Source organism: Megascapheus bottae, chromosome 11 (assembly GCF_031878675.1).
Source record: "Megascapheus bottae isolate mThoBot1 chromosome 11, mThoBot2.hap1, whole genome shotgun sequence".
Lineage (NCBI taxonomy): Eukaryota > Metazoa > Chordata > Mammalia > Rodentia > Geomyidae > Megascapheus > Megascapheus bottae.
In genome coordinates, this window is record NC_143519.1 from 12,447,536 (window position 1) to 12,472,735 (window position 25,200).

General features: G+C 38.7%; 1 protein-coding gene across 1 annotated transcript in view; it reads right to left on the minus strand.

Annotated features, from left to right (window-relative positions):
- Positions 1-25,200, minus strand: part of Gpc6 (glypican 6) — an 859,561-nt gene that overhangs the window by 100,806 nt on the left and 733,555 nt on the right. The gene's annotated exons all lie outside the window — the stretch shown is intronic.

Sequence of the window (25,200 nt, forward strand, 5' to 3'; positions counted from 1 at the left end):
AGTTTCATAAGAAGCCCTTGCAACATGTTTTTCTTTTTCTCTTGTGGATAATACAGACTTGTCTACTTATCTTATCACAGCAGGGGGCTCAAATGAAAACAACGATTTCTCTAGATCTTATGAGCTGATTGTCTGCCAGTATGAATAGAGGATGCACTTTGTTTGGTTGTAACATTCCAATATTGAACATGCTGTATTCCTTAAGATTTGGAACAATGGGTGAATGTTGTCTGACAGCTAGTCTGCTTTGTGCTTATCAAAAATGATCTCCTTTGTTATAAAATTTCCTAGCTGTTCTTTTTTTCTTGTCAGTCATGGGACTTGAACTCTAGGCCTGGGCATTGTCCCTGAGTTTTTCAGCTCAAGGCTACCTCCTACCCCTTGAGCCACAACTCCCCTTCCGGTTTTCATAAGAGTCCGGTTTTTGATAAGAGTCTCATGGACTTTAGTGTCCAGGCTGCCTTTGAACCATGATCCTCAGATTTCTGCCTCCTGAGTAGCTAGGATTATAGGTGTGAGCCACCATGCCTGGCTTCTAGCAGGTTTTTTATTTTGTCCCTGATGGTTAGTTATGATGAATCAGCAGGTTACTCTGGACAAATACAATATTTTAAAAAATCAGGAAATCATTGTACATGAAAAAGAAATGGCTCCATAGAATTAACCAACAAATGTAATGGAAGGAATTAACGACTGTGAGATAGCTATCAGTTAATAGGATTTTATATTTATGTTTGAACAAAATGATCATCCAATGATCATATGTATCTGATATGAATAGGTTGAGTTGGTGACATAAAAAACATTTGTTGTAAGTGAAAGCCAGAAAGCAGATTCAGACTGGGCTATTTTGAGTTGGATCCTCAAGGCTTAACACAGTATCAGAACCTCGTGATTGCAGTCCTTCTATGTCTTTTATATCTCTTTCTTCTTCTTCTTTGAAGCTATTGGGGTTAATATTCAAGGCCTTGTGCTTGCTAGAATGGTATTCCGTACTTGATCCATGTTCCCAGTTCTGCTCTGAGTTATGTAAGACCAGCATGCTACTTAGCCTTGTAGATTCCTGGGCCTACACACTCATCTCCCCAAACTACAATAATTAGTGCTCAGGACAATGCCTTCTCTCAAACAGTTAGCTGCCTGCCCACCAGTGGAAACCAGTGACAGGAGGCAAAAAAACACAGAGCCAAAGCTCCCACCTATAGCTGTCTGTCCTTCCATTTCCATTCTCTACATCATTTTGCTTGCTTTTCTACATAAATCAATTTGTTTAATCTAGTATCTATTTTCATTTAATTTAGATCACAGGCTAGAATAGGCTCATTTTTTGCTGTTTGCTATAGGATTTAGCCTGTTAGTAGTTCTCTTTAAAAAAAAATTTCATAATGGAATTCTATGCTGCCATCAGAGAGAATGATGTCACTCTATTTATAAGGAAATGGAAAGATTTAGAAAAAATCGTATTAAGTGAAGTAAGGCAGACTCAAAGGAACATAGGCTCAATGTTTTCCCTCATTTGTCATAATTAGTATAAACCTTGGACTCTCCTACCCAGAGGTTTACAATAGGGCAAAACCCAGATTCATAATGCCATATAGGATGAGGCTAAATGAAAGGACCTCCAGGATATAGAAACAAGAGCCATATAAGGTATGACTATATCTTGCCCCAAAGGCTGTTTTCCTATGCTATCTTAGTTACCTCTGTATTGTTTATTTTTAAATATATTTAAATATATTTGGAATGTTATCTTTACCCCTGGTCTGAGAGCTGTTATCTCTTGACAATTAAATGAGGACAGTCAAAGAATGTTAGCTAATGATATGCTGTTTGTGGCTACACAAATCTTGATGTTGCTCAACTCTTGTTTTTCTTTAAACAATATTGCTTCTCCTTTTGGAGAATAAAAATATAGATGGATTAGAAACAGCTGGTATCATTATTGTTACACATTGAGAGATCAAGAGTTGTTCCACTTAAAGGCAATTAGATAGACTTGCTGGTAAAGCTGCCTCTCTAGGCTGAGGCATTATGCTTACATGAGCACAGAGTTTTAGGAAAGAAAGATGGGCTGTGAAGTTAGTGCCGAAGTTTCTATTCAGGCCCTTTCACTAAATAGCCAGGACATAATGTCTAAGTCCCTTCTTTCACAAAGTGCCATTTTCTTCATCTATTAAATAGAAACTATGACAACATCTGCCTCAGCATGGTACTATGTGCAAAGAAAGAAGATACTACTTTAGCTATTAATAGTGCATTTTCTGGCACCTCATTAGCCCTCAACAATTTAGTCAGTACCATTAGGTAGTATGAGTAGAAAGGGGAGGATGAACTTACAACATTTTTTTGGGGGGTGGGGATGAAATATTGACAGAAATTGATGCAAGGAATAATGCTATCCATATCCTAATGCAAATGGGTAACTTTAAGATGTGTAGCTGGTGCTGCGATATATATCAATTAATGTTTCGCTAGTCGCTGCCTTGATAGATGAGTTCATTACTGAGAAGTATGGGACCAAATTATCTCCTCATGATGAGCCTCTTTGACAATTACAGATGGCTATAAAGCTTTTGGAACTCTTTCCATTGGGAGTGGAGGGTTTATGTCCCATCCCCTTGAATGGGTTCAGGGATTGCTGTGACTAGTCAGATATAGTGACAGACATCTAGAACTGGTGTCTATGACAACCTCCATGTTGTCCCTTGTAAAGTTCCTCTTCTGAGGTCACCATGCTGGTTAGATTATCTGTGGTCACTTTAGTGCCAGTGCCAGCAGGGCCCAGGAGACAGAATGAGTGGAGCAATCTTGGATCTTCCAGATCAGCCTATCTCTCTGCTATTTACCAAGTAGTGACTCTACTTGGTTAGCATGGCAGGAAGTAGAAGAATCAGCTGGTCAAGCCTTATCTAAATCTCTGATCCAGGACACTCTACCTTCTGATGATATGGTTGCTGCTTGTTAAATTAGATGACAATTAATTTTGTAGAAATAGACAACTGGGGCAGACAACCATTTTTACAAAAATACAAAAATTATCTTTTCAATTTGTTCAATATACCCAAATACTCAGGTACCCCTGTTGCAAACATTGCAATAGTTAAGAAAAAAAACAAAATGTTGCCCTGAAGAAATATATAGAAAAAACTTGCTCTGGATTCACAGACCATTCAGGTTCTCAGCTTCAGATTAGAAACTATCTCCCCCAACAGGGAGGGGATATATGCAGAGATGTGAGAACAGCTTGGAAAATGAAAGAAATCTGGTTTTACTCTAAGTTTTTCCTCTGTGAAGAGTAAAGATGAACAGGAGGAGCTGACACCACCTCTGATCTCTGAAGTGTCTGACTTCAGGGACTCCTGAAATATCCATAAATATCAAGAAGAGGAGAGATAATGGATTACAGTAACTCAATATTTATGTATATATGACCAACTAAGATGCTGCTAAGTGAAATGAACTTGAAGGTACGGAAACAAAAGGTTTCTCTGTGTGGTTGTCGTTTTGTTATATACTATGTGAAGTTCTTTCTTTTTTTTCTTTTGCTTCCCCCGCTATGATTTATCCCCTGTTGTCACCCAATTTTGCTATCTGGTGTATTGTATATACGTTTATTTGACTTAGGGAAGGGAAGGGGAGCAACACAATGGTGAGACAAAAGATAAAGGGTGAACCAGCGCCACAGCCATACCACAGGACAATATGTTGGAAATGAACTTGACACTTTAGGAGGGCGGTCCAGGGGAAGGGAAAATGAGAGAAAAATATGGGAGGGGTAACAATGTTCAAGAAATGTATTCACTACCTTCCGTATGTAACTGTAACCCCTCTGTAGATCACCCTGACAAAAATTAAATTTAAATATAAAAGAAGAGGAGATATAAATAACACTTTGCTCAACAGATTAACTTTAACCTGGGGAGTAAAGGTTTCCAGAGTGTTAGAGGATGCAAGAAGAAAAAGGCTTTTTTTTTTTTAAAGTCTTAGAGAGTATAAGTAACCCTGAAAATTCAATTTAAATAACCTTAATTTATCTGGGCATGGTAGCACATGTGTGTGACCTCAGCCCTTGGAAGGCTGAGGCAGGAGGATCTTAGGAACTTGTGTCTTAGGCACATTTGAGCTGCATAGTGAAAACCCATCTCAACTCCCCCTCCAAGCTCCTTTAAATCTCATAGCCACCTCTTTTCAAGGCTGGTTGAAGTGTCATGGGGTCTACTGACTTCAGGTGGGGCAGAAGCTGTCTGTGGTGCTTCCCTCATAAAGTTTACCTTTTTTTTTAATTTGAGATCACAAAGGTAAAGTAAAAATATTTTCTCTCCATTTGGGTAGAATTTGTATTTAAGATAATTGTTGATTCAGGGTCTCATTAACTCATCTAAACTTACCCATAATATATCCTCCATGCCACAACATAAGCACAGCTGACTTCCCTGCCCTCTTTGAATTCTGCAACTTTCTGGTTTACTTTCTGGGTTTTTTGTTTTTTTGTTTTTTGCCAGTCCTAGGCTTGAGCACTGTCCTTGGACTTTCTCAAGGCTAGAGCTCTACCACTTAAGACTCAGCACTACTTACAGCTTTTTTCTATGAATATGGTACCGAGGAATCAAACATGGGTCTTCATGCATGCTAGGCAAGCACTCTACCACTAGGCCAAACTCCCGGCCCCTGCCTGGTTTACTTTCTTAAGAACAGTGTTCAATCCTCTTACCTCTGCTGTAGCTTCATGGAGACATTTTCCTCACTGTGAAGCATATAAAACAATTTTAAAATCAAGTATTTTTTTTATAACTACCCTGGTAAGTTCATTCATTGGCATCTAGTTTTTCATTAAAAGAAAAATTAAAAGCCAGTTTCTGTGTTTATATATAGGTTGATGAATGCCCATGGCACGCATGTAATTAAAGGCTCTGCTTTCTGCCTTAGCTTGCTAGAGTCAGGTACGTTCGGCATATTTGTCCTTTATTCCCTCCCAAATTGATTAATTAAAATGCCCCCATGAGATCTGGGCTGGGAATAAGGTTCAGCAGAGGCAGGGAAAAAAGTACAGTTCCAGGTGACTGAGGGTCCTCAGATACAGCACAGATGGGGCCTGAATGGCCTGGCAAGGAGACAGACTCAGAACAGACACCTTGAGTGCTCATAGGCAGAAGGTCCATGCCTTTCTCAGGATTTCCAAAACATTTTTTTGCTGTTATTGTATTATTGCATTACATCTGGATTTGGTGCTTTGTCATCTGTTCTCAGACATTGAGAGTTTCTCTTACAAATATGTAATTTAAAAGAAGTTTGTTTTGGTGAGTGACTGTTGTCCTTAACATACTATGTTATCGCCATCTCTTTTGCCATCCCTTGGTTGTCTCATATTGTTACAATTTTTCACCTTGTTATCTGATGTGTTTTATGTGTGCTTAATTGGTTATTTGAAATTGGATAGGGAAGGGGGGAAATCAAGATAAGCAGGAGGAGGGTGGGAGGGAAATGGTGACCATGTCATGAGAAAGGGTATCAATATTTGTGAAGTAATGCACCTTATACCTGGTGAATATAATGTAACCCTTCTATTAATCACAATACAAATAATTTTGAGAAAAAGAAGTTTGTTTTGGCAGGTACTAAGGTTTGAACTCAGGCCCTCATGCTCACAAGACACATGTTCTACCAGTTGAGCCATGCTTCCTGTCATTTTTGCTCTAGTTATTTTTCAGATAGGGTCTAAAGACTTTGCCTGGCATGTACGTCCTAATTATATCTCCTATGCAGACAGGATGACAAGTGCCTGTTACTGTGCCTGGTTTATTGAGCAAGGGTCTTGATAATTTTTTTGGCAGCTAGCCTTAACAGTGATCCTTCTCAACTCCTCCTTTCCAAGTAGCTGGAATTATTGAGCTACTGGGCTCAGCCTGATTAGGTAAATTTGATGAAGCCACTACTGTACTCTAAAGGCATAACACTGACACTAACCCTGGCATAAGAAAGACCTTTTATACACCTACCCTCACAATTTTGCCTTCTACCATGCCTGCCTTCTAATTCATTGCTTATACACAACATAGCTCAGAGCTTCTGAGTGCAAAGGATGTTGCCATAGGATGTAGGTATATAATCAATTGAGTGTTTGTGCAAATACATCTGTTGGATAAAGTCTAAGAGGTAAAAGTTTTAGCCTAAACGTATGAACTTTGAAAATCTTGAGAGTTGCCACCAGAATTCTGTCCCCAAATGCCAGATTTCTGTGTTCCCTGTAGTGAAATGTGATGGTCTTCTAAGTCTTCAAGTTTTTCCCAGTTGCTTCATATAAGAAAATGGCTGCTCACAGGAGGGATTGCTACTACACTGTTGGTGGGAGAGTAAACTCATTCAACCACTATGGCGGTTCCTCAAGAGACTAAACATAGAGCTCCCTATGACCCAGCAATTCCACTACTTGGCATTTACCCAATGGTCCAGAAACAAGGACACACTGAAGCCAGTAGCACAATGATGTTCACTGCAGCACTATTTACCATAGCAAAGATATTGAACCAATCCAGATGCCCCTCAGTAGATGACTAGATCAAGAAGATGTGGAATTTACACACAATGGAATTCTATGCTGCTATCAGAAAGAATGATATGGCCACATTTGTAAGGAAATGGAAAGATTTAGAAAAAATCATATTAAGTGAAGTAAGCCAGACTCAAAGGAACATAGGCTCAATGGTTTCCCTCATTTGTAATAATTAGTACACATTTAGGACTCTCTTAGCAGAAGATTGCAATAGCGTAAAATCTAGGTACATAAGATCATATAGAATGAGACTAAATGAAAGGATCTCTTAGGATATGGAAACAAGAGCTTTATCTTGTGTGATTGTTGTTCTTAATGTACTATGGTATTTCTCTTCTCCTTTATTGCCCTTTGGTTAATCTCATATTGTTACTGTATCTGACTTTGTTACCTGGTATCTTGTATATACGTTCATTTATTTGAAATAAAAAAGGGAAGGGGGAAAAACAAGATGATTGGGAGAGCGTAGGAAATGGGTACAGAAACATGAGAAGGGGTATTAATGTGTGAGAAGTAATGCACCTACTTTCTGACTAATAGAACTGTTACCCTCTATACATTACCCTGACAATAAAAAAATAAAATAAAATAATTTACAAAAAAAATGGCCACCCAGTATAGTTCTCATCTGAATGTCTCTCAGTATAAGCAAGTTGGACATCTTTAATACAATTTAAAGCTATTTATATTTGTTTGTCTCTATACATTTTTTCATTTGTTTCACTTTTGGATTTAACAATTTTTTCATATTGATGTAAATAAGTTTCTTTTTCAGACTGAAGAAAATCTGTTCTTTTGCAACAGAAATTTTCAATTTTTCCTTGCTTTGTTAATCCTTTGACTCTATCCATGATGGATTTGCCATACAGATAAACTTTTACTTTTTTGTCGTTAAACTTAACAAAAAAAATTTTTTTTGATGGATCATGGGGCTTGAACTCAGCCTGGATGCTGTCCCTGTAATCTTCAGCTCACGGCTACCACCCTACCTTTGAGCCAAGCCTCACTTCCTGTTTTCTGGAGGTTAATTGGAGATAAGAGTCTCAGGTCCTTTTGTGCCCAGACTGGCTTTGAATCAGGATCCTCAGATCTCAGCCTCCTGAGTAGCTAGGATTACAGGTGTGAGCCACCTCCCCCCCCAGCCAATCCTTTTTAAAATTCTTACTTTTTCTTCTCCTAAAATCACCTCTGTGACAGTCTAATGTCACTTTCATTTTTATTCACTTACTGTTGTGTGATCCTTGCTGAGGGCCCAGGCATTTTTCAGGCCTCCACCCTAAATCCAACTTCTCAAAAGAGTCTTTTCTATCCTAGGAACTTTTTTTTTTTTTTTTGGCCAGTCTTGGGGCTTGAACTCAGGTCCTGAGCATTATCCTTGGACACTTTTTGCCACTTGAGCCACAGCATTACTTGTGTCTTTTTCTGTGTATGTGGTATGGAGGAATCGAACCCAGGGCTTTGTGCATGCTAGGCAAGTACTCTACCATTAGGCTACACTCCTGGCCCCCTAGGAACTTTTAATGCTTCTAATCCTACTAACTTTGACCCTTGCTAACAGATCCCTGGGTGACTTAGTATGTAGATACTTGTCTCAGGTCTTTCCTTTACTATGTGATATGGAAGAGGGCCAGATACTTCACCTGGCTTGTTTCAACCCCTACAACAACATGGTCAGTTGTCTATATCTGTCGGGGTCCTTCATCCCCAGTCCCTCTTGAGGAGGGATGGGAAAAACACACCCCAACCAGTTCAAGCCGGAGAGGAGAGGGCCCACTGTCCTCCCGCACTCAGCCTTGCTTCTCCGGAGCACGAACAGAAACGCCACCCAGCTTCATCAAGACAGGAATCTCTCTCTCTAAAACTCCCCTCCTTATATTGGGTGTGGGAGCCTATCAGCACAACAGGTGGGAGGGATAAAGAGGTCCACTTGTTTATCCCTACTATAGGTTTCAGCAGAAAGTTATTAGAATGGCGTTCGGCCCCCAACATATATCTGTGGGTTTCAAATCAGCACATTTACCCAACTTCAGACAGGAAATATTAAATAAAATAAGATACATGTTATTAAGCCTTCTTAATAAGATTTCCTTCTTGTCATTATTTCCTGACACAGTATATCAACCACTTGCATAGCTTTTGCTTTGTATTAGGTACTGTTCAAGTAATCTAGATTTGATCTGAACTATAAGACAGATGTTTACAGGTTACAGGTAAATACCATGCTGTCATTTTATACAGGAGACTTGAGTATCTGCAGATTTAGGAATCCATAGGCATAGTGGGAATAACCATATGGATATGAAAAGATGAAGATATTTGAATCCTGAGAGGTGTTAACTGAGCATTTATTTGTTAAGTAAATGGTTATAACAAAAACATTTTAAACCTTCCTTTATTTTCTTCTATTAGCTTAATAAAAAATAGTCTTTCTATTCCTCCCTTCTGTCCTAAAAGTCCCTCTCCAACCTCCCCAGCACGCACACAATCACAAATGCCTGAAAAACTTTATAAGCACTGGCTACAGGATAAATGGCCCCTTGGTGGCTTTTGATGTGTTATAACATAGATGAAGTGTTTCTGGGGGAATTTAGAATCTTATTGTACTTTTTTTATTAGGTAGAAATAACTTTTTAGTTCTTCTAGCTTGAAATTGAAAAGTGTGGCTGGTTTGTTTCTATGGAAGGTTATTTCTAGGTTACAATCCCCTTTCCCATTGCCTCCCAAATGTGGGATTTCCTCCTGCTTTTCAAGATGCCAAGTTTTCCATTAACTTTCAAAGCAATCTCTATGATGAATGCCTTTTTATCTTTGTTCCTTGTAATTTGTTTGCATTTAGTAAACAAGTTTCTGATCTCTTTTTCTATTTTACCAACACTGTACCTTGGTTATGTCCATTTAAAAACAAATACACACAAAACAAAACCTTAAGCAGGGATTAGATTAGGATCATATCAGATTTCACTAGAGATATCACATACAGTACTATGAAGGGAGGAAAGCAATAGAAAATAGAATTTAACCAATTAAATGGAATTTAAAGTAGTTTATAAATATTGGATCCCAAAATAAAACCCATTCACAATAAAGACAGTAAATAAAGTAAAAGATGAAGGCCAGATGGGCATTGGTCTATACCTGTAATCTTAGCTACTCAGGAGGCAGAGATCTGAGGATCATGGGTAAAACCCAGCCCAGGCAGGAAAGTCCGTAAGACTCTTATCTCCAATTAATCACAGAAAAAGCCAGAAGTGGCTAAGCTGGCAGAGTCCTAGCCTTGAGCATAAAGGAGCTCAGGGACAGTGCCTAGGCACAAAGTTCAATTCCTAGGAACAGCAAAAAAAGAACAAGAAGGCCAAGTGAGAAAGAGAGAGGTGAGAGAGAGAGAGAGAGAGAGAGAGAGAGAGAGAGAGAGAGAGAGAGAGAGAGAGAGAGAGAGAGAGAGAGGAAGAGAGAGAAATGAAAATTACTTTATTTGAAACCAGATTCGGGAAGACAACACTTTGAGGAAACAACAAATATAGAAACTAATTTAATTCTGAAACCAGAGCCCATTATTTTGCATCTACAATGCAAGAGGAAATTCAAATTATGGAGGGAAATAATTCACTGGTGTCCTCACACAGTACAGAGATTAGAATCCACAGGACTCATTTTGAGACAGTTAGTCTTTCAGTCGAATGATGCATTGTATTTCATAAAATATAATGTATTCACGTAAGCACAATCTCACCACTATATTATGTCTTTGAAATGTTTAGTTACATCATAAGCCACAAAGAGTAAGTCTTGTAAATCACGAATTTGATGGACATTGAAGTGTATACTACCATCTATAACTCTATTTAAATTTTTATTGCTTATTCTTCATGTGAATAAGTTTTTATGTTATTTGGCACTTGGAATGTCCAAATAATTCACATCAATCTATCAGTCTTTACATTGATGATGAATCACAGAAATTAAGGGGTAAAGAGCCTTCTGAGAAAAGAACTAGCTTTATCTTTGTGTCCTTCATGCTTTGTTCTGGGTTTGAATTGATTTGCTCAAGCCAACTTGGGAGACTAGGAAAAGCAAGGAAAGCAGTTTATTAGATGCAAACGGTGAACCTTGCACAAACAACTTCATTCTTTTGCTTTCCATCAAGAGCCCCTCAAATTGCTCCCGTAGAATAATTGAGTATTTTACTGGCTTACTAAATTCCAAGAGTTTCACTATTATTAAAGAGGAAATTGAAAGCAAAAACATAGATGACAAAGAAAAAATATTTTTGTTCTAGCTAATGCTTTTCTCATTCGTTCTTGCCTATAGGTGAACTCCTCTTTTTTTGGATAACTTTTTATTTTAATGTATAGAGGGGTTAGAGTTATATTCGCCAGAGAAAAGGTGCATTAATTCTCACTCCTTGATATCCCTTCTTATGTTTTTGTCCCCATTTCTCTCCTCCCACCTCCTCCCCTCATTTTTCCCCTTCTATTTCAAATACACAAGTAAACATCTATATAATATACCAGGTAACAAAGTGGGATACTGTAACAATATGAGATTAGCTAAAGGACAACATAAGAGAAGAGAGAAAAACATAATACATACAGAATAACAGTCACTCATAATTAAGCTCTTGTTTCCATGTCCTGGAGGTCCATTAACTTGGCCTCATCCTATATGGCCTTACGTATCTAGGGTTTGAGCTATTGTAATCCTCTGCTAGGAGAGTTTTGGATGTGTACTAATTATTACAGATGAGGGAAACCATTGAGCCTATGTTCCTTTGAGTCTGGCTTACTTCACTTAATATGATTTTTTCCCAAGTCTTTCTATTTCCTTACAAATGGGGTGATGTTATTTCTGATGGTGGCATAGAATTCCATTGTGTATAAATACCACAACTTGTTGATACAATCATCAACTGAGAGGCATCTGGGTTGGTTCCCTATCTTTGCTATGGTAAATAGTGCTGCAACGAACATCATTGTGCTACTGGCTTCAGTGTGTCCTTGTTTCTGGACCGTTGGGTAAATGCCAGGTAGTGGAATTGCTGGGTCATAGGGGAGCTCTTTGTTTAGTCTCTTGAAGAACTGCCATACTGCTTTCCATAGTGGTTGAACGAGTTTACACTCCCACCAACAGTGTAGTAGTGATCCCTCCTGGCCACATCCCCGCCAGCATTTATTGTTATTAGATTTCTTAATCCTGGCCATTCTAACTGGAATGAGGTGGAATCTCAAAGTTATTTTGATTTGCATTTCCTTTATGGCCAGAGATGTCGAGTATTTCTTCATGTGTCTATAGGCCATTCTTATTTCTTCTTCAGGGAAATCTCTCTTTAAGTCTTTGGCCCGTCTTTTAATGGGATGGTTGTTTCTTTGGAGATTAGTTTTGGAGAGATTCATTATTTTTTTAGCTGTAGATATATTTTAGATATGAGGCCTTTGTCTGTTGTATGGTTAGTGAAGATCTTCTCCCATTCTGTGGGCTTTCTGAACTCCTCTTTAATCCTCCATATGTTCTCTCAGTTTGCATGCCATGACCCAGAACAGCTGTGTATGTTGCTCCTTTCTCTTCATGACCTTACATATTACACGAATGACTTTGAATTCTTTGCAGGGTGAATAGTCTTCACCATGTTCCCGAGAGACTGAGGCATGATCATGAAATGTCTGTCATGCCAGACACCAGTCATCACCAGCCAAAGATTCTGGAACCTTGGGCTTAACTCAGTGGGCCTTGGAACCATTCTCTGTTCCCACTTCATTGTGTGGATTAAATGCAGCAGCAGGTGTGTAACGCCACAAATGCTTATTTCATGATGATGATAGTATCCTGTACAAGAGGAGAATGCCTTTGATTTCTTAACAGAGTGAATATTGAAGGTTTCATCATCATTCCTAGAGCTGTCAAGACTTACTGAAGGAGGACGGTAGCAGTCAGCTCCTTCCTTTATCCTGTAGAGAAAGACACTGAGGCCTTCAGGGACATCAGAAATCTACTGATCCAGATCAGCAGAAGCAGCAAAGTGGCTCTAACCATCACATGATTTCCCTCTCTCAGTCAGCTGTCTTTCTACTCCATCACTCTGCCTCCTGCTACTGTACAATCAACCAATCCATCATGAGAAACAGGACCAAGTGAAACATTTCAAAGTGTCATTGAAGAGTACAAAAGTCCAAACTTTTTGCCAGCATATTGCAGTTAAGCAATTCTTCTATTTCTCCCTCCTTTGCCCTAAAAGTTAATAAAGAAAATCACCCCAGAGACCATTTGTTCCTGTAATACAAGAGCTTGCAACCTACCTGGAATGAATCACAAATCTCTCCAAGAACCAATAAAAAATAAATAAATGAAAAGTCAGGTGTGCTGTCAGGACTCCCTGCTGAGTCTAAACAGTGATTGGTGGGCAAGTGGGTAAGCAATGGGGCCCGTTTCTCTTCCTTGTGTGTGCTGGTATTATTAAAAAACAGATTTTTTTATTATTATTTTGTTGCTCAGTGACATATGAATCTAAAGGAAAATGAAAAACAAAACAAAACAAAAAACCAGCAATGTATCTTGTAACATTTACCACTAGACCCAAAAAAAAAAAGCTGTACTGCTTTTTTTTTTTAAAGAAAAAAAAATCCCCCACTTTGGGAGGCAATGTCTTCCTTTCCATTCATCTCAGATTCACCCAATGAACTGGCAAAGATAAATTTTGTTATTTTCTGTTTTACCTCTTATTTAAATCTATCTTTAAAATATTCTCTTAGAGAAAGCTCATTTTTCCCAGTAGCAGGAGAGAGAAGGAGTGGGGGGGAGGAAAGAGAATAGGAAGGAATGCAGACTGGGTTTTCAAGGGCCCCAAATTGCTCTAATAATCTCAGGCCATGAAGATTCATTTTCTATTCTCAACACTATGGCAAAGTGGGAACTTCTGAGACCCTGAGGTAAAATAAGTTGCCCAAAGTCACAAGGTTGTAAATAGTATGTTACAGATCACTAAAACATAGTTTGGATAGGTGAAATGGTACACACTCTAATCCCAGCATTCATAGGACTAAGTAAAGCAGTAGGATTAGGAGTTTGAAGCCCTCATGGGAGACACAGAGAGATTCTGTCTCAAGAACAAAATGAAAAAGAAAGAAAATTGTACTATTGGGGCCAGGAGTTTGGCCTAGTGGTAGAGTGCTTGCCTAGCATGTACGAAGACCCAGGTTTGATTCCTTGGTACCCCACATACATAGCAAAAAGCCGGAAGTGGTGCTGAGGCTCAAGTGGTAGAGTGCTAGCCTTGAGAAAGTCCAAGGACAGTGCTCAGGCCCAGAGCTCAAGCCCAGGACTGGCAAAAAAAAAAAATGTACTATTTTGGCCATGTTCCTCCAATTAGGTTGAACCAAGCAAACAAATATCCCTGGGAACTTCAGCCAGCAGCCTTCTCGCTGCAACGTATGGATCTGCATTTGTCTCCTGGCTGTTCTCTTTGTATTTCAGAATCTGCCAGGACTTGCAAGTAAAAAGGAACTTTAAATTGTGGGGATACACCAGACTGAGAAGATGAAAATGGTTGTGGAAGAAGTAAGAATGGGAAGGGCTGAAAGGTAATCACATTTATAAATATTTACCAGAATGATGTAATTATTTAAGAACTATGTATAGTAAGTAAATACACATTATTTTAGTATGCACAAAATGATCAAACTTATCCTTTGATAGGGAACTCTTATTATGGAGACATAAATGAAGGTAAGAAAACATATTTCTAGAAATGCAGATTTTTTTTTTTTTTTGCCAATACTGGGGCTAGCACTCTACTACTTGGGCCACAGCATCACTTCCGGCTTTTTCTGTGTATGTGGTACTGTACCACTTCTGGCTTTTTCTGTGTGTATGGTACCAAAGAATCAAAACCAGGGCTTTGTGCATGCTACGCAAGCACTTTACCACCAGGCCACACTTCCAGCCCAAGAAAACATATTTCTAAATCCAGAATTTGATTTAATTTCTACATTTTAAAAGAAGATCTGTAACTAGACATTCTTTTTTATTACTATTAATTTGTATTTAGTGTTGGTTTCACAGGGCCTGGTAGTTTTGCTTAGCTTTTTCCTCTCAGGGTTGGCACTCTGTCACTTGAGCCATACTTTCACTTCCTAAATATATTCACTGAAAATGTTTATTAGTAAAAGACATTATTTTCTCATACAATTGTGAGGGGTTTAAATTATATTTTTTAAAATCAATATAAGTTCTAGTACTTTATTATCAAACTTAGTGTGTGACATAGAACTGAGCAGTTCCCATCTGGAAAATTAACTGTTTGGATTTGTAGACATCTCATGGGCTTTTCTAGCTTCTAAACCTAGTAGACTCTATTAGATACCATATGTCTATTAGGAGAGAGTTCGCAGAGAACAAGGGCACAATCCATCAGTCAAACCCAAAAGAAAGTATTCCATGGGTCAGGCCTAAGTGAAGGGGCAAAAATGGACAGCGATGTAGAGTGTCAGAGGAAGGGCTGTGAGTGACAGTGGAAGAAAAATGCTAAGAATGCAGCCCAGACACACAGAGGCAAACTAGAGACACCTGAAGGAAAAGTCTGGAGAGGCAGAAGAGATTAATGCCCTGTAGCTAAACCTTTGGCCTTTGCTATTAGATCCATTCTGAAGACTGTTTTGAAAGTCCTCCAAAAATGGCATAAAAATTCTAGACTTCAGAGAGAGAATCAAAGACATCACTGTCCCAGGGAAATAGGACATAGGCTCAAAATCCACCCCTGAAATGTGAATAAAGCACAATTTTTAAATAACAACTGTGCACATAATCGTGCGTAAGGAGCTTGGACCTTTGCAGCAGTCAATAATGAAAGATTTAGATGTAGACACTTAAAGCCATTCTTCAGATTCAAAAGCAAATGTGTGGTTTAATCATTGAAGGAAGCCACCAATCACCACCCACTTTCTATGGGCTTGGAGGGTTCACCATTTGTAACTTCCTCTTTAATCCTGAGACTCCAGGACTCCTGCAGTCTGTATCTTGAACTGGGGCTCAGGCCACCCTAGAACTGAAGATTCCACCATCCACACTGCTAGCTATTATATCTTTTGTCTTTAAATATTAGCAAATATTTTAAAATACCTTTGTTCAAAAGCTAAAGGAGAAAGCATAGTCAAGATTCTGGAACTCATCAAACTATTATGGGAAGAGTCATATGATTTGAGAGGTGCTTCTCCAAGGGATAAGTCTTTTGTTTTCTTGGTCAAATAAAATATCTAATGTTAACCGTCTTCATGTTTTCCTGGAAAATTTCTTCTTAGTGTCTCTATGAACCTTATTAGGGTAGACAGAACTCAGGACCTGAATACTGTCCTTGGGCTTTCCTCAAGCTTAGCACTCTTACCACTTGAGCCACAGCACCACTTCCAGCTTTTTCTATGTGTGTGGTACTGAGGAATTGAACCCATGTCTTCATGTATGCTAGGCAAGCCATCTACCACTAGGCTAGAGTCCCAACCCCCTTGTTAAGTTTTTAAGATAAAGGGAAGGAAAAAATGTTGACTCACTTAGGTTTGAAAGAGAAAAAAATATATATCAGGGAATCTACTACTTGATGATAAAGTTAACACTCCAAAATCGATTCTAGGGCCACTCCTTCAGTATTCTCACCTAGTTTCTAAAGACATATGTAGAGTGATTTTGCTAATACTTAAATTAACCTCAACACACCTTTGGGTATTTAGAAATCAATAATACCACTGTTTTTCAATACAGACATGTATCTTGAAAACAGAGAATGGATTTTTTTTTCCTTAGAAAGACTACTGTGAATTTAGGGATTACCAAGAGACAGTGAAAAAGAATTAATTTTAAAGAAAGAGCAAAGTGATGTACTGTAGAAAAAGAATCCTATGTCTACAGTGACTATGTATTGTATATTATACCTCCTAAAGATGAAACTGTCTTTTAAATTCTACATGTGATATTAAGTTAGTAAGTTTGCAAAATAATTTTTATTCCAAAGTCTACAGCGCTCTGGATTCTGTAGTTAGAATCTATTTGCCTACCACTATGTTCCTCTCCACACTACAAAACGCCATTTGGAATTGACACCACAGCAAGCTGGCAGAAATGTTGAAAGGTACTTCCTGTAATTATTTCTCATCCTGATTGTCATTCAGAAGTTCAGATCTTGAGCTGTAATTTCGCAACCTCTTTGGCCTTTCTAATTAATATTGGTCATTTAACGTCATCCTGATCTAATTTTTTTGTTTCCTTCATTATTTCTTTGACACCTATTTTCCAGGTGCCTTTAAGAAACAGGCCAGTTATGAATACATCACATAAATAGACTGGATAGGAGGGGTGGCCTCTTCATTTTGAAAAACACACTGCACAGCAGTGGAAAGGAAAGGAAAGTTCCTTGAGTGATATTATTTCTACAGGAGTCCTCTGAGTGCTTTCCCCACAAAGTACTTAACATAACAAAATAGCTTCACTCATCACAGCAAAGCAGCTACCTTGAGAGACCTCAGGATGGAACAAGAAATGAAGGAGCAATAACCTAGGAATGCAAACAGGAAGAATATAACATCACTTAGATCAGGTCAGAACCCTACAACCAGGTACTGTATTGGGTGAGACAGTTCTGAGGAAAGCTACGGGATAGTTATTGAACAAACCCAACCGGGTGCTTAAGAGAAAGCTGTGTCTCATACACATATCAACTTCTTTTCTTCACTATTTATGATCTAGAAGTCCTGCTTCGCAAAATCTAGATTGGACTGCACACGTTTACCAACGTCACTCCCTAGACTTGCAGACTAGCCTTTAGATTATTCTACTGTTCCCACACTGACAGGCCCAACTTCATGTCTTAGAAGACAGTGCATTCTTGGTTTCAGCACAACAAAATAATATTTTCTGAATAATCAACCTTTCCCACATTTCTCCTAAATCATCCCCCCTTCCTTAACACATATATCTAGGCCAAGGAAATTGAGTTTCGATGTTTTTAATGTTATGTAGAAGACAGGGATTTATTTTTAGTAATGTATAGTGATTATAGAACACAATGGGATGGGCTTCATTATGACATTCCTTCACTTCTATCTAATACAATGCCAGAATTGAAAGGTAATATTTTAAATACTGAAGATATTAGCAACGTGTGTATGTGTATGTCTGTGCCTGTGTGTATGTGTCTGTGTGTGTGTGTGTCTGTGTGATTTATTACCTAAAATCTTTTCTTCTAACTCAGTTGATAACTCTTTTCAGCATCCTTGGGAATAGTGCCAATAAAACAACAGAATATAATTATTTATAATGATGGTATACAATATACATTATTTATATTGATGGCATACATTCATAGACAGTTAATATTTGCCAAACACAAATTTAGCAAGCCTTAATCATCTCACAAGTTGCTTCCACCACTCATCCTCAGTTTCCCTTCTTGTTCTGTTTCTCTTCTCCCTCCACACTTTATGTACATGTGTTATTTCTGTTTTTCCCTTTTGTTTTTACCTCCTTCCCTAATTCATGGCTCAACCTAGGTTTCTCAGCAAAGGATTCTCCTTCATGCTCAGGTGGAAAGTTATGATGCTTGCTCAAGTAATGTGTTGCCAAATGCTGCATTGACTTTAAATAATTATTTTAAAGTTTACGGAGGATTTTGGAGTCCTTATCTCTGAGTGCCTTTGTCTAGGCTCCTCTACTAACTTGCCCCTCTACTTGAATTGTACATAGGATTCATGCGTTCTGTTTCTAATCTCTTCTTGCTAGACTGAGCTCTTTGAAACTAGAAACTAAAAATCACCTATCATATATCGCTTCCCATCTGCATTGTTCTCGTAACCCAGGGCTATTTTTATGGTCTACTTGACGACCTTCTGCTTCTTTCACTCCCCATCTTGGAGCAATTCAAAACCTCATCTACTGGCCTGGCCCAAAAGTATGCATTTTCCCAGGCAGGCTCTTTTGCTCCAATTGCCAGATTTAATTTGCTTGTTTGATTATACTTAATCCCAGACCCCCAGCTTCCATGTTCCTTCTATCACTGACTCTGTTCCAAGTGACCTGACACCCCTCTCCAGCAATGATTAAACTCTGATCTGATCAGCTGAGGTGTCTGTCTCCTTTCTCTCCTTCCATCCGCTTGAGCTTTCCTAACATATCTAGTAAAAGAAAAGGTGAAAGGCCTCCAGGCCTTCGTGGGAATAGTGAATGCATAGACCAAGTCTCAACAGAAAAAGGAAAGTTCAGGTTGGTATCATCACCTGGTCATCTATCTCTTCACTCATTCACTTCTTATCATAGGACTGTACACAGGTTGGAGAATTTTAGTAAGTGAAACAACTCAGTAATGGAAATATTACAATTGTTTTCCTCTTAGCCCATTATCAAATAAATTAGCCAAATGTAGAATGCAATAAAACCTATTTTTGCTTCAGGTATTAGGTCTTTTGTCTCACTAGCAAGGAGTAGACGATGCTGCATATGCTGTACCCTAGCTTAGGGACATGGCAGCTGTTGACATAAGCTCTGTCTCTGCCAGGTCTTCATCTCAGTAGATCCCAGAGACTAATGAAGGAGGGCTCGGGGATGGCCCGCAGGTTGCCATGGGAAAAACTGTAGTCCAGATACAATTTCAGTGACAATGACACATACACTCTCTGCCAATGACAAAGTTCTTGGGTGCTGTCAAGCACGGTGTGTCTGTGTCTCTTCATCTTCTACTGTCTTTTATTAATATATTTTTAAAAAACTTACTACTCTAGATTGCTTGATGTATTTTTAAAAGCTCACTGCCAGGCTATAAATTTCAGAGCTGTCTTGCAAGGTTTGTTCTCAGATGAGGTTCAACTTCCTAGGACATTGGCTTCATTCAAGTAAAAAGAGATCAGCAAAAGAATGGAAATTCTTTTCAGGCTAAGAACCAGAACTCTTGAAAGTAAACCTTGAATGGCGATTCTCCATTCCCAAAGGGCAGGGACTGTCTGAAATGTCCCAAGTCTAAAAGAATGTTGTGATTAAGCTATTTATTATTTTGACATTGTTGCAATAAATGAAAGCAAAGAGCCATTTTCTCTGCTTTTGTCTGACTTGCCTAGCTAAGACAAATTGATTAAAGGCAGAAGCACACATCAGTTTTGTTTCTGTTGCCTTCCTTTTTAATCCATTATATGCTAAAGGGTAAAGGTCATTGTAGAATAATTAAATGTCAGAGTCAACAGAGAATGAATTGGATAGCAGGTGTTAAATTAATGGATAGTATCTTAAATATTTACATCCTCAAATGGAATTTATGTTTCCATTCTGTGATTCCTCTTTTAGTCCTTATTTAATGGGAAAAAAACATTCATTTCTATGTTTCTTGAACTTTCCAAATCTTGGCCATGTCTTTTGAAATTCCACTACTCTGCTTTCCTTAATCACAAATGAGGCTACTTTCTGATTCAGAAATCTATAAAATGGAATGCTAAGAGGATTAGATGAGACATCATACAAAAAGGACCATGTGTAAAACATGGCTTATAATTGGCAGTTGGTAAAATTTATCTCCATTTCCCCTTTACCTGTTCTTCCAGTGGTCACATGTTTAAAAATTGACAGGAATGAGCATGGCAATTTTATTTATTTTTCTACTTCTTGGAATTCATTTTGATAAACACTATTTTATATACTCATACATGTATAGCTATTGAAACTTTGTGATCCTCTCCTAAGAATATCTTCCTTTCGTCTCACTGTGTGAATGTCCTGTATAATTATCACATCCAAGTGTATTTTTTTGTCTTTTACCATCCAGTATGCTTACTTATAGATTTATAGGCACATTTAGGTTATACCAAATGAGAGTAGCCATGCAACTTATGTTTCCTTGGGTCTGGTTTACTTTGCTTGATATAACTTTTTCCAAAATTTCCCATTTCCTTGCAAATAATACAATATCCTTCTTTTTCATGGAAGCATAGAATTCCATTGTGTATATATACCACATTCTTTTGAACCATTTGTCTGCTGAGAGGGCTCTGGATTGATTCCCTATCTTGGTTATGGTAAACCATGGTATAATGAACATGGTTATGCTGGTAACTTTAGCATGTCCTTATTTGTGTTCTATTGGATAAATGCCCAGGAGTGGGATTGCTGCATCATAGGAAAGCTCTATGTTAGTCTTTTGAGGAGCCTCCATGCTTCTTTTCAAAGTGATGGAACAAGTTTACACTCCCACCAACAGTGTAGAATTATTCCCTTTTGGCTACATCCCTGCCTTCATCCCTGCTATTGTTAGCTTTCTTAATAATGGTAATTCTAACTGAGGTGAGATGGAATCTCAGTGTTGTCTGGATTTCCATTACTTTTATGGTCAAAGATGTCAAACATTTCTTCATGTGTCTATTGGCCATTTATGAATTGTATTGTCATTTCTTTGAGGGTTTCTTTTGGGGAGGTTTAATTTTTTTTGAGCTCTTATCTGATGCATAGCTGGTAAAAACCTTCTCCCATTCTGTAGTCTTTTTATTTATCTTGCTAGCTATGTTCTTTGCCATGTAGAAACTCTTCAGTTTGATGCAATCCCATTTAGCTAGTCTTTCTTTGATTTGCTGTGATTGTGAATCTTAGAAAGTTTTGACCAATGTCTAGGAGTCCGAGCGTTTCCCGTCTCTTCCTGTAATAGTTTCATGGTATCTGGCCATACATGGAGGTCTTTGCTACCTTTGGAATCGATTCTGGTACAGGATGATACATAAAGATCTAACTTCAGTTTTCTGCATGTGTATAGCTGGTTCTGCCAGCACCATTTGTTTTGTTATGAGGATAAACAACAAAACAAGACTAAAGACATTGCTTTTGAAACACTCACATAATATGCCCTAAATCCAATTCTCTATAGGTGTTATATCAGCAACATAACAGCTGTAATGGGTTAATAATGCCTCCTTTCCCCAAGGTTCAGTGAGGTTAAAGAGAGCGCTAAGAAGGTAGGCACGGTGGTTCATGCCTGGAATCCTGCCTACTTGGGAGATGGAGATCGGACGACGTTAGTGAGGCAGCTTGGACAAAAGCATAAAGGGCTGAAGGCATGATTCAAATGGAGGTCCTGATTTCAATCCCCAGTAGTAGTAGTAGCAGTAATAATAATAATAATAATAATAATAATAATAATAAATAGATAACACTGAGAACAGAGACATTAAGATAGAAACTGCATGACAATATATAACACAATATTATTTATTAATAATAGCCATAAGGTAGACTCTGACCAAATGCTCTTTCAGAGATATATAGATGATAAAAACATTCCAGTGAGAATATTATTCCACCATAAAAAGGGCTGAAATTCTGACCGATGATACAGCATGGAAAAACCTTGAGAATGTTTCCCTAAAAGAAATAAGCCAGACAATGGAACATCATTGTGGTATGACCTTAGCTCTCTGAGACATGTAGAATAGGCCAATTAATATAGAAATAAAAGTAGAGGGATGATTATTAGGAGTGCAATGGGGGCAGGGCATGGGCATTATTGTCTAATGCTTGGGATTGTTAGGATGGTAATAAAAAAATAACAGGAGACTCTCTCAGGAAGATCTTAGGGACTCACACCTGCTGTTCTTCACAGATGTAAACGTCATCCATTAGGCCTTCTTGTTTCCTTGCTTTTGGCCCAGGAAAGTTTTGTCTCTAAATTGTCTTTTGCATACATCTGATCTTTTACATTATATATTGATTTTTGTCATTTGGCCTACCTGGTATTCCTGCTCCAAATTCTCTACAGACTAGGGTGAGAGCAGACCTGTAAAACCATAAACTAATCTAACTGTATTTGAACTAAAAAGGGAACGTGCCAGTTAGGGGCCTACCTGAACTCTCAGGGTAGCTCCATGTCAAAAAGAAGGCTTGTTTAAATGAGCTTTTGTAGCCAGGAGAATTCTCGAGTTCTTTCAGATCAGAAAAGAAAGGCTAAAACACTTTTAACTTGCAGACTCAACAGAATTTGTGAAAGAGAAACAGATGAAAGGCATATCCCTATGCCATCCTTGTGCTTTTCAGAGTGTGATTGACACAAAGAAAGGAACGGTGCTCAATACTAGGAAGAACTTTCTTTCTGAACAATTCTAGCTCAGTCACCTGTAATGGACTCCTGTCAAGTCATCAAGATCTCTGTCACTGGAGGGCTTTCAGGAGGTGGGCACAGGGCCTGTACAGCCCAGGCAGAAACCTGCCCAGTCCATAGAGTCTAATTAAGATCTTTCAAGTTAATCATGTGGAATTCACTCTAGGGACCTGGGAGTTTAATGTCTCTAGGAAAGATGTGTCTTGGGATATACAGCTTGTGAGCTGAACCTTGAAGGAGGGTGATGACAAAGACCGGACAAAAGGAGTAGCCTGGTCCCTTTGTAAGTTGGGAATGACATTGACCTAGGTACACAGTCAAAATTAGCAAGACTAGGAGACCCTGCCAGCCTAGCCTCCCTGCTGTGGATAGTTTCCTGATAGTTGATCAGTGTGTGGCTTCAAAGTTCCTGCTTTGGTCTGGTGGCTTGCCTCCTGTTAAGAAAAAGGGGAACTGCTTTGAGATAAGGAAGGATGTTTGAAATGTAAGGTTTTGTTTTAAACTAGTTTCTTTTCAAGATGGAATTAAGACTCACTTCAGAATGTTCAAGAACTATGGGAAGGTGTAAGTAATATTTTGAGATTCCTTGTGTACTGTTAAAGTTCTCTTATACAAATACATTGTACTCTGTTCAAAGTAGCCAATCACGAGCAATTTGTGAATCTGAGCTCCACCAGTCTGAACAAAGGGGCAGGGCCTGACACATTAGTGATAAATGGGAAGGGGGCGTGGTGGCTTGCCTGCCCTATGTCTTGCTTGCCAGATTTTTGGCTGATTTACTTCTGTAGAAGTAAATTTTACCTTGCTGAGACAATTCTTTATTTTCTTGTCTATCATCATGACTCCAATGGTTCTTGGTGAGGATATTCATAACACAGGACATTCTAAATCACTGGTTTTAGGATGTATCCTGTTCAGGAGAGATATCTACATTCCCAGTGTCTTTCAAGGTCACTCAGTATTCCCAAGACCATTATTTTTTTTGCAGATTCTGGTGTATCTTCAGAGCCATGAGGTATCTCCTCTAGCTGAATTCCCCCAGCTGGTTAAGGACTTGCATCTTCAAGACATGGCCTACTCTCTACAGTACTTGCTTCTTTAAACTGACTGGCTGGACTAACTTCAACTGATTTCCATTAGAGGTAGAAAAAAAAACTTCAAGTTTTATGTGTGAGGTCCAGAATGCAATCTCCACTTCAGGAGCTATCTGACAAGTGCTCAATCTAGTTCTCTGTCTTTACTGACCTGTATCTCTTAGATTTCTACACAAGCACAGTCTCTCGTTCTGAATTAGAAGACTGTGGTTCAACTATGTCTCTCAAAATGGATGTGTTAGAAACTTAATCCCCAGTATTGAGAGATTAAACCTTTAAGAGGTGAGTAGTATGTTATAGTGCCTGCCTGTACTACTAGCACTTGAGAGGTTGAAGCTGGAGAATCACCAAGTTGAGGTCAGCTTTTATTAAATAGTGAGATCTTATCTCAAGAAGCAAACCAAAAAAACCAAAAACAAACAAACAAACATACAGGATTAGGTCATGAGGACTCTGGCCTTGCTAATGAAATCGGTGATTAGTGTTGGAGCGGGTTAGTTATTGCTAGAGTGGGTTCCTGATGAAATGGTGGGTTTGGCTCCCTTTATCTCTCCTCTCCCCTCTCCCTGTGTCATCGTTTCATCTTCATCATGGGATGATGAAGCCAGAAGGCCTTCACCAGCTGTTGGTACCTTTGCATTGGACTTACTAGGCTCCAAAACTAGACCAAATCCATTTCCACTCACCATGAGTAGCTCATTCTCTGGGTATTCTGTTTATAGCTTCATAAAAAGCACTCAGACAGTAGTTCTGAGGTAAGACCTGATATTCTGCATTTCTATCAAGTTCCTCATATCAAGTGATATGAGCACTGCCACCCACAGACCAAGGCTATAGAATCAGAGACCTTCCTCCTTTGCCTCGACTACGTGTCTAGATGGGCTTCTGTCTGATCTGGGTTATTCTCAATCTTCTGAGTACAAAGTGATGCTCAGTATCCAGCTCTGTCTCTGTTGCAGCATGGCCTTTGCATTTGCTGGAGCTGAAGTGATGAAGACTAATGAGATCCCAGGGTAGCTGAATACATACTTGGAAAAGAGGAGGTGGCTTTTTCCATAGAAAAAGAGAGAAGAAAAAAAATAAAGGAGAGAATTCAGAGAGGAGCCTACACAGGACTTCTGAAACCAACCCAGGTGCTTCTCCTTCACATTCCCGTCCTCTTCTATAACCTCATCTCCCTTTATTCCAGGGGTGGTACTTCTTGGGCTTGGTTATATAGTAGACGTCATTTTTAGAACTTACTCTCCAAATTGGAATTGAGATGCTCATGAGCTTTAAGGATAATATAACATAAGTAAACTTTTCTCTTTTTTTTTTCTTTTAGTGCTGGTCCTGGGACTCGAATTCAGGGTCTGGGAACTCTCCTTGAGCTTTTTATGCTCAAGGCTAGGGATTTACCACGGGAGCCATAGCTCCACTTCTGGCTTTTTTGAGAATTAATTGGTGATAAGAGTAGCAAA